Genomic DNA, 14,561 nt, shown 5'->3' on the forward strand with positions numbered 1-14,561 from the left:
TGTTTCACACCTAAAAAGTGATTTTCTTTCTCATTAAATTTGCTTAGGACTTTTGTTGGTCCTAAGCAACTTTCAAGTGGTTGTGAATAACAACAACCTTTTATTCAGTTTTACGTGCTAAGTCTTGACCCACGATTTTTCTTTCACTTAACTTTGTCAAACAAGTAATTTTTTTTACACCTTTTACCATATAAAGCCTCAAAAGGAGACATCTTTGAATTAGCGTGATAACTATTATTAGAGGCGAATTTGATCAGAAGATTATACCTTTTCAAATTTATCCCAAAATCAATCACATAACAATGTGTCGTATCTTCTAAAACTTGAATTACTCAATTAGATTGACCATTAATCTCAGGATGAAACGCAGTGCTAAATGTCAACTTGGTTCCCAATGATTTCTATAATTGCTACTAAAATATAGAGGTAAATATTGGATTCCTATCAGAAAGAATGGACGATGGCACTCTATGGAGACACACCACTTCAACAGTATATAGTTTAGAGAGCTTTTCTAAAGAATATATGGTATTTATAGAAAAAAATGGGTTGATTTTAAGAGCCTATCTACCACCACCCAAACATAGTTCTTCGTGGAGGACTAAGGGGTAATCTAGATACAAAGTCAATGGTAATTCTGTCCCATTTCCACATAGGAATTTCTAGAGGATAATTTTTCTCCATGGAACTTGATACTCTGCCTTTACTCTTTGACATGTTAGGTATGTGGAAACGTGTTCTGAGATCCCCTTCTTCATTCCAAGACACTAGTAAGATTCTTTCAAGTCTCTATACATCTTGATGCCACTAGTGTGAAGTGAATAAGGCCCATGGTGAGCTTCTCCTAATAATTCATTTATCAATTCATTTCCTACTAGTACAAACACACAATTTTTGAATCTGAGTTCACCTTTCTTACCAATACTAAAGTGCACTACTTTTCCTGAAAGTATCTTCTATTTGGATTATTCACATTGGATATTTTTCTTGTTCTTCCAAAATTCAAGAGAAATGAGTTGGTTTCACTACCAACTCTACCAACAATTCTCCATCATTGGTCAGTGTCACTTTAGCTGGCAGGGACAATACGGCCTCCATAATTTTCCTACTCAAGGCATCTGCCGCCACATTTACTTTTCCTGGGTGGTACTTGATGATCAGGTCATAATGTTTCAATTGTTCAAGTGATCTCCATTGGTGTAGGTTCAATTCTTTCAGGGTCATTACGTACTTTAGACTTTTATGATCAGAAAATATTTTGCACCTTTCCTTGTATAAAAAATGTCTCCAGAGCTTTAGTGCTAAGACCACATCTTTCAATTCAATATCATGTGTGGGGTAGTTCTTTTCATGTGGTTTTAATAGGTGCGGAGCAGACGCCATGACCTTCCCTTTATTGCATAAGGACGCAACCGAGTCCATTCAATGATGTATTTATGTATACTGTATACTGTATACTGAACTCTAGGTTCTCAATGCACCAACACTAGAGTTTTAGCTAGAACCACCTTTAGGTTTTCAAAGCTTTACTGACACTCTTTTCTCCACACAAACTTCTCCCTCTTATGAAGGGTGAGGCTATTGGAAACATTAAAATTTATAGATTTTTTCATGCCCTTTTTAACTCAAATTCATGCAATTTTCCAATAATTCTTGTCAAAAATATAATATAATTAAAAAATAATTAAATGATATTTGAATTATTAAAATACTGAATTTTAATTAATTTTATAATAAATTTTGATTTATTTTCGGTAGATTAGCACAAAGGGTGAAAATTGGCTCGGCAAACACTACTAGAAGCACAAAACCGTGAAGTAATTTTTGAAGCATCGAGGCGAATTAATTTTCAGCCTAAGACAGTCCAAATGATGATTATTAATACATAATATTATTAATTTTAATTTTATTTCAATTTATTTTGGGTTAAATAATTATTACTAATTAAATTATGAAGGGAAACCCAATTGTGCTAAACTGAAAGACTGATCCAACCGAGCAAATGGGCCGCCCAAAACCATCCAACATGCTGACCCAATCAGGTAAAATTATCTGATTATTTGGCTTTCAAATCATCCCTTGAAGTTTTCTTGAAATTACATTCAAACCCCTCCACTTTCTATGCTTTTAAAGATTCAACCTAAGCTAAATTTAACAAGTTCGAAACCTTCAAACTTGCCACGTGTGTGGCCGGTCAATGGGGCGTATGGCTGCTGATATTTTTCTGTTTTTTGTAGTCAATACCACCTATAAATACCCCCCCTTTTCCTCTCCTATCAACACACCTTTCATTCCACACTTTTCTCTCACTTTTACTCACTTTTATGAAAAGGAGAAAGGGTTTTTTTATAGGTTAAGAGGTTGTTAAGGGGGGTTTGCTTTCTGGCTCTCAGGGCTTATAGTAGGTTCTGTTCTAAGGTATTCCCTTTCATTAGCTACGCGAGACTAGACCTTGACTGAAAGTAAAGGAGAAGGGACGAGTGGCTCTGATAGCGCATAGAAGGCTGTTTTTGATAGCACTGAAGAACCAGTTGCCACTCACTGGCTCCATATCTCCTTCCCTTTTTCTCGGTCCCCCGGAAAAGCGATATATATTATATATATATTATTCCCCCTACAATTCTGTACTATAGCTATCTAGCTGACGAGTTTACCCTAGCTCTTGTGCTCCGGGGAAAAATCAGGGAAGGTGTCTAAAAAAGGAAGCAGAGGTTCTTCACTTCACGTGACATAGTTACGCTCAGGTTTCACTCTTGGAAAAGAGCCCTTCAACCACCATTGGTAGCAGCATTCAAGTTCTTGTAGAAGCCTCAGTTCAACAAGAACGAACAGAGAAGGAGGAGCGGAGTAAACTAGTTAGACTTCGGAGAAACACGGGATTTGATTCTAGTTTGCTATCCTTTAACTTTTATTGTTGTTGTTATGAACATGTATATGAAATTGTTTTTATTTTAAATTTAATTAACATGGCTTAAATTTAATTCATGTTAGGTTGATTGCATTTCATCCACTTAAGTTATTAAAATTATGTTTGTTTTGTTGTAGGTCTTCGTAAATTGTTTGATTAAGTAAAACCATGATTATGTTATTCTTGCATTACCATTGTAAGGTAACGAATGAAATAATTATTAATTGTATTGAAATTTTAATTAATTAACACAATACTTAATTAGTGCATGTTAATTCTTCTAAGGTAGCTAAGAGTTAAATTAGCGACGATATTAAATGGTACATTAGCCTTGCATAACTTGCAAGATTATTGTGATTAAATTGTTTCAATGTAGGTATATATTGTTACCTCACTTAATCTTTTACTTGCTTAATAAAATTGATTAATATTTTGATTTGGCATAATAATATGTTCAAAAGATTAGTTAATTTTGTAAGGTTGTATGTGCTATAGTTAACAAATTACCAAATTGCCATGAATTATTTTGTAACAACATGAACATTGTTTTAGTAATATTAAGTGAAGAAATGTAATTAATCTAACACAATTATGTCATCTTGATTAAAATTATCTTTTGAAATCATGCATTGAAGCTTTTAATTTTATTTTATTTTACTTGGTTAAATTTTAGTTCTTAATCACTTCCTCAAAATCAAAATATGTTTAATCACCAAAGTTTTTTTAATTACATTTCATAAATATTTTCTTATACAGTCCCTGTGAGTACGATGATTAGTAGCGATTCCGGCTTCATGCAGGCGAGTTGCAGCCTGCAATCCTAACTGAGGACGGGTTTTTGGAGTTAGCTCACCCTCGCGGGATCGCGACCCTTTGTCCCGTCCATTGTAGCACGTGTGTCGCCCAGGGCACTTGTTGCAATTGTGTACACTTGCACATTTCCATCGTTCCAAGTTTTTGGTGCCGTTGCCAAGGACTGTTTCAAAAGCCATTATTTGTGAATTTGTTAATTTTACATTTTTGTTTATTTTTTTGTTCAATTTTAACTTAGTTAATTTTTTCTGTGTTTTTCTAGTGTTTATGAGTATTGATTGAATTATCGACTTACTCTATAATAGCCCATTTTGGGTCAAATCGGAATAGTGGTTTTGGAACCACAACTCTGAGGTCAAAATATTTATTTTATTATTTTATTGAAGTTTACAGCATGATGGAATTATTATGTGAAAGTTTCGTAAAAAAAATTTACTGTTTGAATGCTTAATTTGATAAAAAGGACTAAATCGCATAAAATGTAAAATGCATGTTCTATTAGTTAAAAAATGTCAAATAGCTATAGAAAATTAAAGTTAAGGTCCTTATGTTGTAATTAGACCATCTGATTTATGAGTGGACATTTATGGGCATAGATGGATGAATTAAATGGTTATTTCATTAAGGTTATTATAGTAAATGGATAAATATATGTTAGTAAATTAATAAAAGAAAAGTATCATCTTTCTTCCTTATTGTTTTGATCGAAAATAAGAACAAGAAAGACTCCATTGTTGCATTTTGAAAGTTTGGCCATTGTCTTGCTTGCTTGTAAGTCCATTTTTGCTCGGTTTTTAATGATTTTTTTCGTTTTTGAGATTGTTGCTTCGTATTCTAGCTAGCCCGTACCTCAGATTTTGAAACTGTTAAAGATTTAACATGTTACCATTTTTTAATGTTTGAGTAAATTGATATTTAGGATAGATTATGAAGGTTTATTGTAAGCTTTAATAGTTTTGTAAAGTGATTTTTGACAAAAATGTCAAAAAGGGATTAAATTGTGAAAATGTAAAATGTGGTAGTTAAAAGTGTGAAATAATGAAAGATATGGGCTGCTAGGAGTCCCTATGAAATTTGGCTGAGAATGGGTTGGTACTAAATTGCATGAATTTGCAATTTTTTGTGATAATGACTAAATTGTAAATAATATAAAAGTATAGGGGCAAATGTGTAAATTTTCTAAAATATGAATTATGGACTAAATTGAATAGATTGAATGCTGAATGTATTGAATTTGATAATATATAGATCAAGATAAGCCAAGATCGAGTTTAGATCGGGGAAAAAGGAAGATTGACTAATAGCCGATAGTTTTTATTCGAGCGATATGAGGTAAGTTCGTATAATTAGAATTAAACTTTTAAATACTTGTATTTATTTGTAATGAATGTGTATAATTGATATACTTGAAATATGAATGCCTTATCGATATAATCTATTTTTTACCAAGCCCCATTTGAACCGTATGAATTCGTAGGATATGAGTGACATGTCACTAGAGTTACCGTTTTGGTCGAGCTCCTACATTTGTTGCGGACTCACCATAGCTCGTATGAGCTTACTGATATATCAGCTTGTAAGAGCTTACTGATTCAACTCGTTAGAGCTTACTATTTTAGCTCAATAGAGCTTACTGTCCATTAGCTCAGGAGGACCTTACCGATCATGGCTTAAAAGAGAAAAAATGATAATGAATTGATGGAATACTGATGTATATCACCCGAGTATCCTTTGAAGTTCTAATGGGTTTAACGGGCATAAATACCGTGTATACTGATGAATACTGTTATTGAATGAATTATTGTTTATATGATTGAGAATGAAATGTTGAATATGATGTCCATGATATATGAATTTGGTATGATATGTATATATATTGAGATAATGGATGATTTCATGTATTTATATGACTACCTATTGATGAATGCTTGTATTAGGCATTTGGAAATTGTAGTGAGTTTACCTTATTTATTTAACTTGATTTGGTGCAAATGGTGTAACACCCCTTACCCGTATTCGACGCCAGAATAGGGTACGAGGCATTATTGGACTTAAACACAAACATTCATACAAAATCGAGACATAAATTTCCACTCAAATTTAAAGCTTTTCATAAACATTCATATCGCCCCTTAAACGAGCCTACAAGGCCCAAAACATACATTAGGAATGGTTCGAGACTAAACCAAGAACTTTAGAAACTGTCGGGAGACTTAAAAAATTTTCATCATGAAACAGGTTCACACGCTCGTGTGGTGAAGGGACACACCTATGTAGTATATCATACGCCCATGCTTCAGGCTGTGTCCATCTTAAGGTGCCTTCTGTTTATGACTTCATCATCAAAATTAGGTCACAAAGCCAAGTCATACGCCCATGTGCTAGGCTGTGTAGCACACACAGCTGAGACACACGCCCGTGTCTCTGCCCGTTTGCTCAATTCTAGACATTTTGTTTTGCCTAAATTAAAGTGCAGGGGACACACGGTCGGATCACACGCCCATGGGGTTGACCGTGTGTTTGTCTACAAGCCTATTTTCCAAGCCATTTTGTCACCCTTACAGAAATTCAAACAACATCACATGGCACAAATCATGCCATATAAATGCCTTCAAAAACAACTACAATCAAGCAATATCGTATCATTTTCATACCATCAACTATCACGCATTTTAACATTAGGCCTTGCCAAATCATTCCATGCTAAGTTTGCACTCAAAGGGCATTAACATATGAATAAATTCGTAACCATCATATATCAAGCAAATATAAACCACATCACAAAACATTGACATATGCACATATATACTTATATGGGCTTACAACCATTTAGCCAATATAAGCCAATTTGCATGGCTACGAATTACATCCAACCTTTAGCCATCACAAGCTAATATATTTAGCCAAATCATAATGACTCATACACCAAATGACTAAGTCCCTATTCATGTCATAGACTTAAAATACTTGCATTCACTTATGCCCAAATGATAGCTTGATAGTTTGATAAAATCTCCGACGATCTCCAACCCAAGCTAGCTTAGAGACCTTATAAAATGAGGAAAATGGAGGGGGTAAGATATATAGCTTAGTAAGCCCATATGAAAATAATAAGAAATTTATTAACATGTTTTCACCAATTCTCACAATATGTTCTCAAGGTAATACAATCATAATTGCACATAATTCCACTATTTACTTATGTTCATATCAAGATAGTCATTTGAGTCACAGTCACTAAATTATTTATATCTAGAGTTATGGAACTCCAAATTAAGATCCGTTAATTTTTCCAAAACCTAGACTCGTATATATTCTTACCATAAAATGTAACACCCCAATCCCGTATCCGTCGCCGGAATAGATAAAGGGGCATTACCAGTCTTGAAACTCATATCAGAACAGTAAATTTTTTTTTTTGAACATTCCTTTAGATAAGTACTAGAGACAGTCAGGGATACAATTTAAACTTCTATAAGTACACATTCAAAAGATGCCATTTTCGCATGGCTTATATACATTAACCAAAATATCCTCTCACTACTAGTCTATTCTATACATGCCTTAAGATAATCCAAAACGTAGCAGTACCAAACAATGGATAGTGATAGTGTGACTAGTTGCTGATGATCCCCAAGCCTGTAGCTTCGCAATGAGATCTATAAAATAGAGAAAACAAAGTAAACGGAGTAAGCATTACAATGCTTAGTAAGTTTTAAGCAGTGACAACAGATAACAATCAAATTATAACATAGTTGTTCATATTTTTATTTCACTCTTCCTTCGGGCATACCATCCCTTTACCGAATATGCACATCTCATCATATACAATAGGCAGATAAACTTTCACATAAAAGTGAGCTCATGTGACATAGATATATTGTATGATTTCACATATCCTCTCACACTGATCCGAAGTCACATAATCATAGGAATAGTCTCATAGATTGCTCTCATATGCATCACATAACTACCTTATGATTTAGTTCAAATCAAGCTCACATATAAACTTGGAGTACATACCTGTTTAACCTTTCACGTTGAATATATTTATATGCAATTCTTATTACGAAATCTTATAGCTCTAACCTCTACTCGGATTATCGGCGAGACCTTTAGCTCAGACGAAATCTCCACATGAAGTTATCGGGTCTTACCCGGACAAAATCTCCACACGTAGTCATCGGGTCTTACCCGGACATAATCTCCACACGTAGTCATCGGGTCTTACCCGGAATATATTTCCAAGTTTCATGTACATTTAATCACATGTTACAACATTCACATCGACTGTCATATTTGTAATTCATTTGCCTCATCCAAAAATCTAATAATACACACCTTTCACCGTTTGTCATTTGGCCACAATATATATATACACATCTCGTACATATCTCACATTAGCCATTTGGCTTTACCACATATCCATCTCATACACGTTTCGCATTAGCCATTCGACCTTACCACATATATTCATGTTCACATTCATCACATTGGCCATTCGGCCTTATCTCATATATGCATGTTCACATTCATCACATTGGCCATTCGGCCTTATCACACATACGCATGTTCACATTCATCACATTGGCCATTCGGCCTTATCACACATACGCATGTTCACATTCATCACATTGGCCATTCGGCCTTATCACACACATATATATACAGGTTCACATTCATCACATTGGCCATTCGGCCTTATCACACATACGCATGTTCACATTCATCACATAGGCCATTCGGCCTTATCACACATATATATACGGGTTCACATTCATCACATTGGCCATTCGGCCTTATCACACATACACATGTTCACATCCATCACAGTGGCCATTCGGCCTTATCACACATACGCATGTTCACATTCATCACAGTTATCCAAATATACTCCACATACCACATATACTTTCAAGTATACACACTGTCTTGGCTGAATCTACATCTATCATTTTCCAATATCACAATTTAGAATTCACGTATGGGTTTAATCAATAGCTTATGAGCAACTAAAACAAGTTTATCAAGGTTTACAACATAATCTCAAATTCAACACAAGCTGTTTTTCCTGAGCAATAGTCACTAAATTATTTATAACTAGAGCTACAAAACTCCAAATCACTTTCTGTTAATTTTTCCTAAATATAGACTCGTATATCTTCCATCCATAAAATTTCCAGAATTTTAGGTTTGGCCAATCAATACCAGATATTTCTTAAAGTTTCCCCTGTTTCACTGTTTGACTAATCTGACCACTCTTCACTACGAATCAAATTTCTCATTTTACAAAATTCAAAATGTGTTGTATTTGATTTAATTTGAAACTAGACTCATTAAGGAGTCTAAGCATATAAATTTTATCTTATAACCATTTTTGTACAATTTATAATGATTTTCTAAAAACCTAACAGGGGATTTCGGAGTCATTCTGACACCGTCTCACACAACTTTAAATATCTCTTTATAGGAAATTTCTTTGCTCACAAGGTCTCTTTTATAAGAAACTAGACTAATTAAGCCTTGATTACATATTTTATGCAGCCTATAATTCCACACCAGCAATTTATAGTGATTTTCTAAAATCACGTTACTGCTGCTGTCCAAAGCAAATTATTACAATTTGCTCTTAAATTTCCAAGTCCAAACACTTATGAACTTACCATTTGAGTTTAAGACATATCATGGCCACATCATATCTTATTAAATCAACTCATTATGTCCTATTATGATTGAATTTACTCAACGTTTAATCACTTAAAACTTACCTCGGATGTTGTCGAACGATTTCGGCGGCTATTCGATCACTTTTTCCTTTCCTTTATCCAACTTTGGACCTCTAAGCTCTTGAGCTAATTCAAACAAATTTAACTTATTAAAGTCTCATTATGCTAGCTTATGGCCGAATATGACAATGAATTTGATAGGTCATATGGCTACCTTTAGCTCAAATACAAAATGGTCATACGCATTTTTAATCACATTAAGAAATTTAGTACAATTAATCAAACATTTCCTCATGTGCACCTTTATGACCAAATACACACATCATTAACCTAATATCAATTACCTAAGCACTTAACAAATTCTCCTTGAGCCGATTGTCTAAGTCAAGATAGGATCATCATTTTGCTTACCTATAGCCGAATGTACAACATCAATCTATGCATTCATTCGTGTGGCCGAACATGCATGTCTATGTTGAGGCCGATTGCATACTTAATACATTCTACAAGTATGGTCACTTGTATTGACCAAATACCATTTTGTTTCAAGTTCAAAACTTGGCTAATACACATATATGCACTATTAAAACATCCTCTCCATTCCATCAATTCAACACATGCATTACTCATTAATATACAAAATTATATTCGGCCTTAGCACACCTCTTGCTGGCCGAATTTTTTCTCCATCTAGCAACATTTTATGTACTATGCCGAACCAAAAAGATCAAACACCTAGCTTAATCATTTCCAAAACACTTAACCGGCCTTTGACCAAGACTTTAAACAAAGTCTATGTTCGGCTATCACACATATGGGCATTATTAGTTCAAAGTTTTAACAAGATTAATTTCTTTGATCTTAACCTAAATCACAACCCCCATTGTTCATCTAGATTTAGCATGAAACAAACACCAACCAAGAAAACAACACCCATGGCCGAGTATCATCTTCATCACATAGCAAGATTTAAACCATAGGCTAAGTAGAACTCAAACTAACATAAAAAATATGCATGAATCTCATGGAACAACATCAAACTTACCTTAACCTAGCTACAAGCATGGCCGAATCTCTTCAACATTTCCTCCTCCTAAACACCAACCAACCGAACATGAAGCAAGAACTCCTTCCTTCTTCCTTAGAATTTTCGGCCAAAAGAAATGAAAGAGGATGAACAAATTTTCTTTTTTTCTTTTCTTCACTCACGGCAATGGGGGGACAATCACACACATCCTTTCTTTTCCTTTTTTGTTTCTCATCCTACTAACACTAATATTTTATTGCCCATGCCCTTTATTTTATTAATCCTTACATAATGCACTACCCCAACATGTTTATGACATGTTTTTAGCCATAACATCTTGTCCACCCATGCTCTTTATTTTATTAATCCTTACATAATGCACTACCTCAACATGTTTATGACATGTTTTTAGCCATAACATCTTGTCCACCCATGCTCATGGCCGGCTACTACATAATAGGGGGGGAAAATTGACATGCAAGTCCTCCCTTTTGATTACATGCACTATTAGGTCCTTGTAGATTAGCCTATCACATTTCAAAAATGTCACCCATAAGTCCTTTTGACTAAATTCACATGCAATTTACTAAATCGAAGCCTAAAACTTTCACACATTCATATTCACATATTTTAGACAATAATTATCATATTCAAATAATTTGGTGACTCAGTTTAGTGGTCCCGAAACCGCTTTCCGACTAGGGTCACTTTAGGGGTGTCACATAAAATGTTCAGAATTTTTGGTTTAGCCAATAATTACAAATTATTCTTTAAAGTTACCCCTGTTTCGCTATCTAATAGTTCTGACTCCTCTTCACTAAAAATTAATTATCTCCTCATACAGGAATCAGATGATTATTTAATCATTATACTAATCAACTCAGCCCAAAAATAAATTTGGCAAAAATTATATTTTTGCCCCTAAACTTTGACATATTTACACTTTTTCCCTAGGCTCGTAAAATGACTTTCATTGAATTTCTTTGTACTTTAAGTCTAGCCGAACCATGTTCATAACTATAACAGCCCAAAATTCCCATTAAAACACACTTTTATGACATATTTTATAACTTTTACAGATTAGTCATTTTAGGCATTTTCACCAAAAATTACTTAGTAAAAGTCGTTTCTCTAACCATAAACATGTTTTTTCTACCATTAAACATCAAAATACACACATATTCATCATGGGTCAAAACCCTATACTTTAACCATGTAGCAGCCCGATTTTGGGCAGTCAAAATAGTGGTCTCGAGACCACAAATTAGAAGTCAAAGAAATTATATTATTATTTTGATATTATAGCATGTTTTTAATAGTTCATGAAATATGTGGTGATGTAATTTTAACGTTTGCGAGTCCAATTGCGAGAAAGGACTAAATCGCATAAAATGTAAAAGCCTTAAATTGATAGCTAAAGGTGTCAAATAGCTAGTGAAGAAAAATTGGGGGTCTTTAAAGGGACATTAGACCCTATTGTGATAGCTTGGCCGGCCATGGGTGTTGAAAATGTTTAAAAGCCAACATTAGGTAATTTGATGACATAATGTATGATATAATAATGCCAAAAAGCCTAGTTATCATTTTCTTTTCTCCATCCTTTCTTTTGACTGAAATTTTTAGCAAAGAAATGGGGTTTTAAGAGATTGAAATTTCAGCAACTTTAAGCCTTCACAAGTAAGTGATTTTAATGGCTTTTCTTGAATATTTTTGTACTTTTGAGACCCTTTTAAGCATAAGCTTTCAAATGAAGGTACTATTTTGCAAAATGATTAAGAGTTTAGGGTTTTACAATGAAAGGATTTGTAATATTTACTGAGTTTTTATGGAAGAAAGTGAATCTTGGGTGTCTTATAAACAACTTTTCTAAAAGATGTTAGCATGAAAACACCTAAAAGGACTATATTCCATAAGTTTTAAAATAGGTGTTAAGTATGTGAAATAGTGGAAATTTGGAGTTTCTATAATAGTAGAAAGGGTTCAGATAAGCATAAGATGCGAAGAAATTTGATAAAAATTAATTTTCGGGGATAGGGGTAAAATGGTCATTTTATCAAAGTCTAGGGGCAAAATGGTCATTTTACCAAAGATATGAATTTTTTATTGTTAAATTTTATTTAGTGACTAAATAAGTACATTTTGCTATTATAGATCAAGAACTACCGAATCTGAACCTAGACCAGGGGAAAGCCAAGCAAATCGATTAAATCGACTAGTCGCCACATTTTGTAATCCGAGGTAAGTTGTATGTAAATAATACAACTATAATGTTAATGTATGTGTTGAATTATACTTGAATTTAATATAGCATGGATTGCTTGATTGTAGAATTAAGAAAGCATGACGGTAATAGAGATAGTAGAGTTCCCGTTTGAACCTAGGAAATAAATCGGATATTCATGCCATAACATATGGGTTATTGTAAGCTAGTGTAAGACATGTTTGGGACATGCATCGAACACTTTACCAGAGCTTGTGTAAGGCCATGTCTGGGACATGGCATCGGCTTTGAGACGAGTGCTAGTGTAAGACATGTCTGGGACATGCATCGGCCTCGATACGTAAGCCAGTGTAAGACATGCCTGGGACATGCATCGACTACGAGAAGTGTCAATGTAAGACCATGTCTGGGACATGACATTGGCACCGATATGCTAGAACTTGTGTAAGTCCATTTCTTGGACATGGCATCAACACCTGACCCATGTTTGAGGCTAAATGGGTATCCGATAATGTTCCAAATTGTTCAACGGTGAATGTATGATTTCAAGTTAACAAGCAAAGTATAACAGTTTTATGAGTGGGACAAGTACCTATATGAGATGTATGAAATGTGAGCTCAATATATGTTATATGAGGTGTATTGAATATTGATGAGTAAGTTTTGCTTATGCCACTTGTGTATTATGATACTTGTTGATGAATGGTAAAGTGATGTTGTATATTTATTTATATGCAACTTACTAAGCTTTATGCTTACTCCCTCTCCTTTTCCATTTTCTTATAGCCCTGCCTATCTAGCTCAAGGATCAGTGGAAGTCAGAGATATCGATCACACTATCAATCGAAGCTTTTAGTATAGTTTGATTTATATTTTTTAGTATGGCATGTATAGGGCTTAGACTTTACTATTTTTGTGTTATTGAGAATTGGCCTAATGTGTTGGCTTAGGTTGGAAACCCTTCATTTTGTATTAAGCTTTGAATGATGGCAAATATTCATTTTTGATATATGCAAATGAATTCACTCTCATGAATGAGTAACTGCTTATTAGATATGTAGTATATTGTGGCTGATGGGTTTAAATAAGTTATTCTTGTCTTGGTGTCGTTGTTATTATGTAGGTTGTGTAAGAAAGGGTGGCAATAGGCTTGGTAAATAACCATATATTGTCTACACAGGTAGACACACAGGTGTGTGTCTAGGCCGTGTGTGACGCACGGTCTTCCCTATGGGCCTGTGGTCCGACCGTGTGTCCTCTGCACTTAAAAATTTCAAGTTAGTGTGCATGATAGTAAACACACGGGCAGAGACACAGCCGTGTGTCTCAGTCGTGTGATGGACACGGCCTAGCACACGGGCGAGTGCCTTGGCCATGTGACATTTTGGGGAAGCTGACGTCAGAGATAGAATGTCCATGTTTTTGCACATAGGCTAGGACACGAGCGTGTCATGGCTGTGTGAAGGACATGGGCCAGGGACACGGGCGTGTACCAGGCCGAGTGAAAACTCCTATAAGTGTGCATTTAAAATTATTTCCACATGGGTGGAGGAATGAGCGTGTCCTTTCATTGCCTAGGTCGTGTGAGTGACACGGGCCAACAGCAAGACCATGTTGAATTAGTTACACGGGCATGTTGCCCCTCCCACACCAGCATGTGCCCCTGTATCTAGTATTTCAAAGTTTGTGGGAAGATCCGAATCATTCTTGAATGGTTTTAAATGACGAATGGAACCTCGTAGGCCTTTGTTATGAAGTTCTTAATAAAGAATCAGAAAAGTTTTAAATTTGACTAAATTTTGATGACTAAGAAACATGTGTTTGTATGTGATTGAGCTAAGTAACACCTCGTATTTCATCCCGACG

The 14,561-nt window shown here is 34.7% G+C and overlaps 1 long non-coding RNA gene across 1 annotated transcript; it reads right to left on the bottom strand.

Moving 5' to 3' along the window:
• Window positions 1-3,680: 3,680 nt before the first annotated feature.
• Window positions 3,681-14,337, bottom strand: LOC121230595 (uncharacterized). The gene is made up of 3 exons (XR_005928577.1): window positions 14,325-14,337; window positions 13,439-13,442; window positions 3,681-3,819 (listed from the first exon to the last, which is right to left on the bottom strand). It is a non-coding gene; the product is annotated as an uncharacterized lncRNA (long non-coding RNA).
• Window positions 14,338-14,561: the final 224 nt, after the last annotated feature.

This window comes from Gossypium hirsutum, chromosome A06 (genome assembly GCF_007990345.1).
Source record: "Gossypium hirsutum isolate 1008001.06 chromosome A06, Gossypium_hirsutum_v2.1, whole genome shotgun sequence".
In the NCBI taxonomy this organism is placed as follows: domain Eukaryota; kingdom Viridiplantae; phylum Streptophyta; class Magnoliopsida; order Malvales; family Malvaceae; genus Gossypium; species Gossypium hirsutum.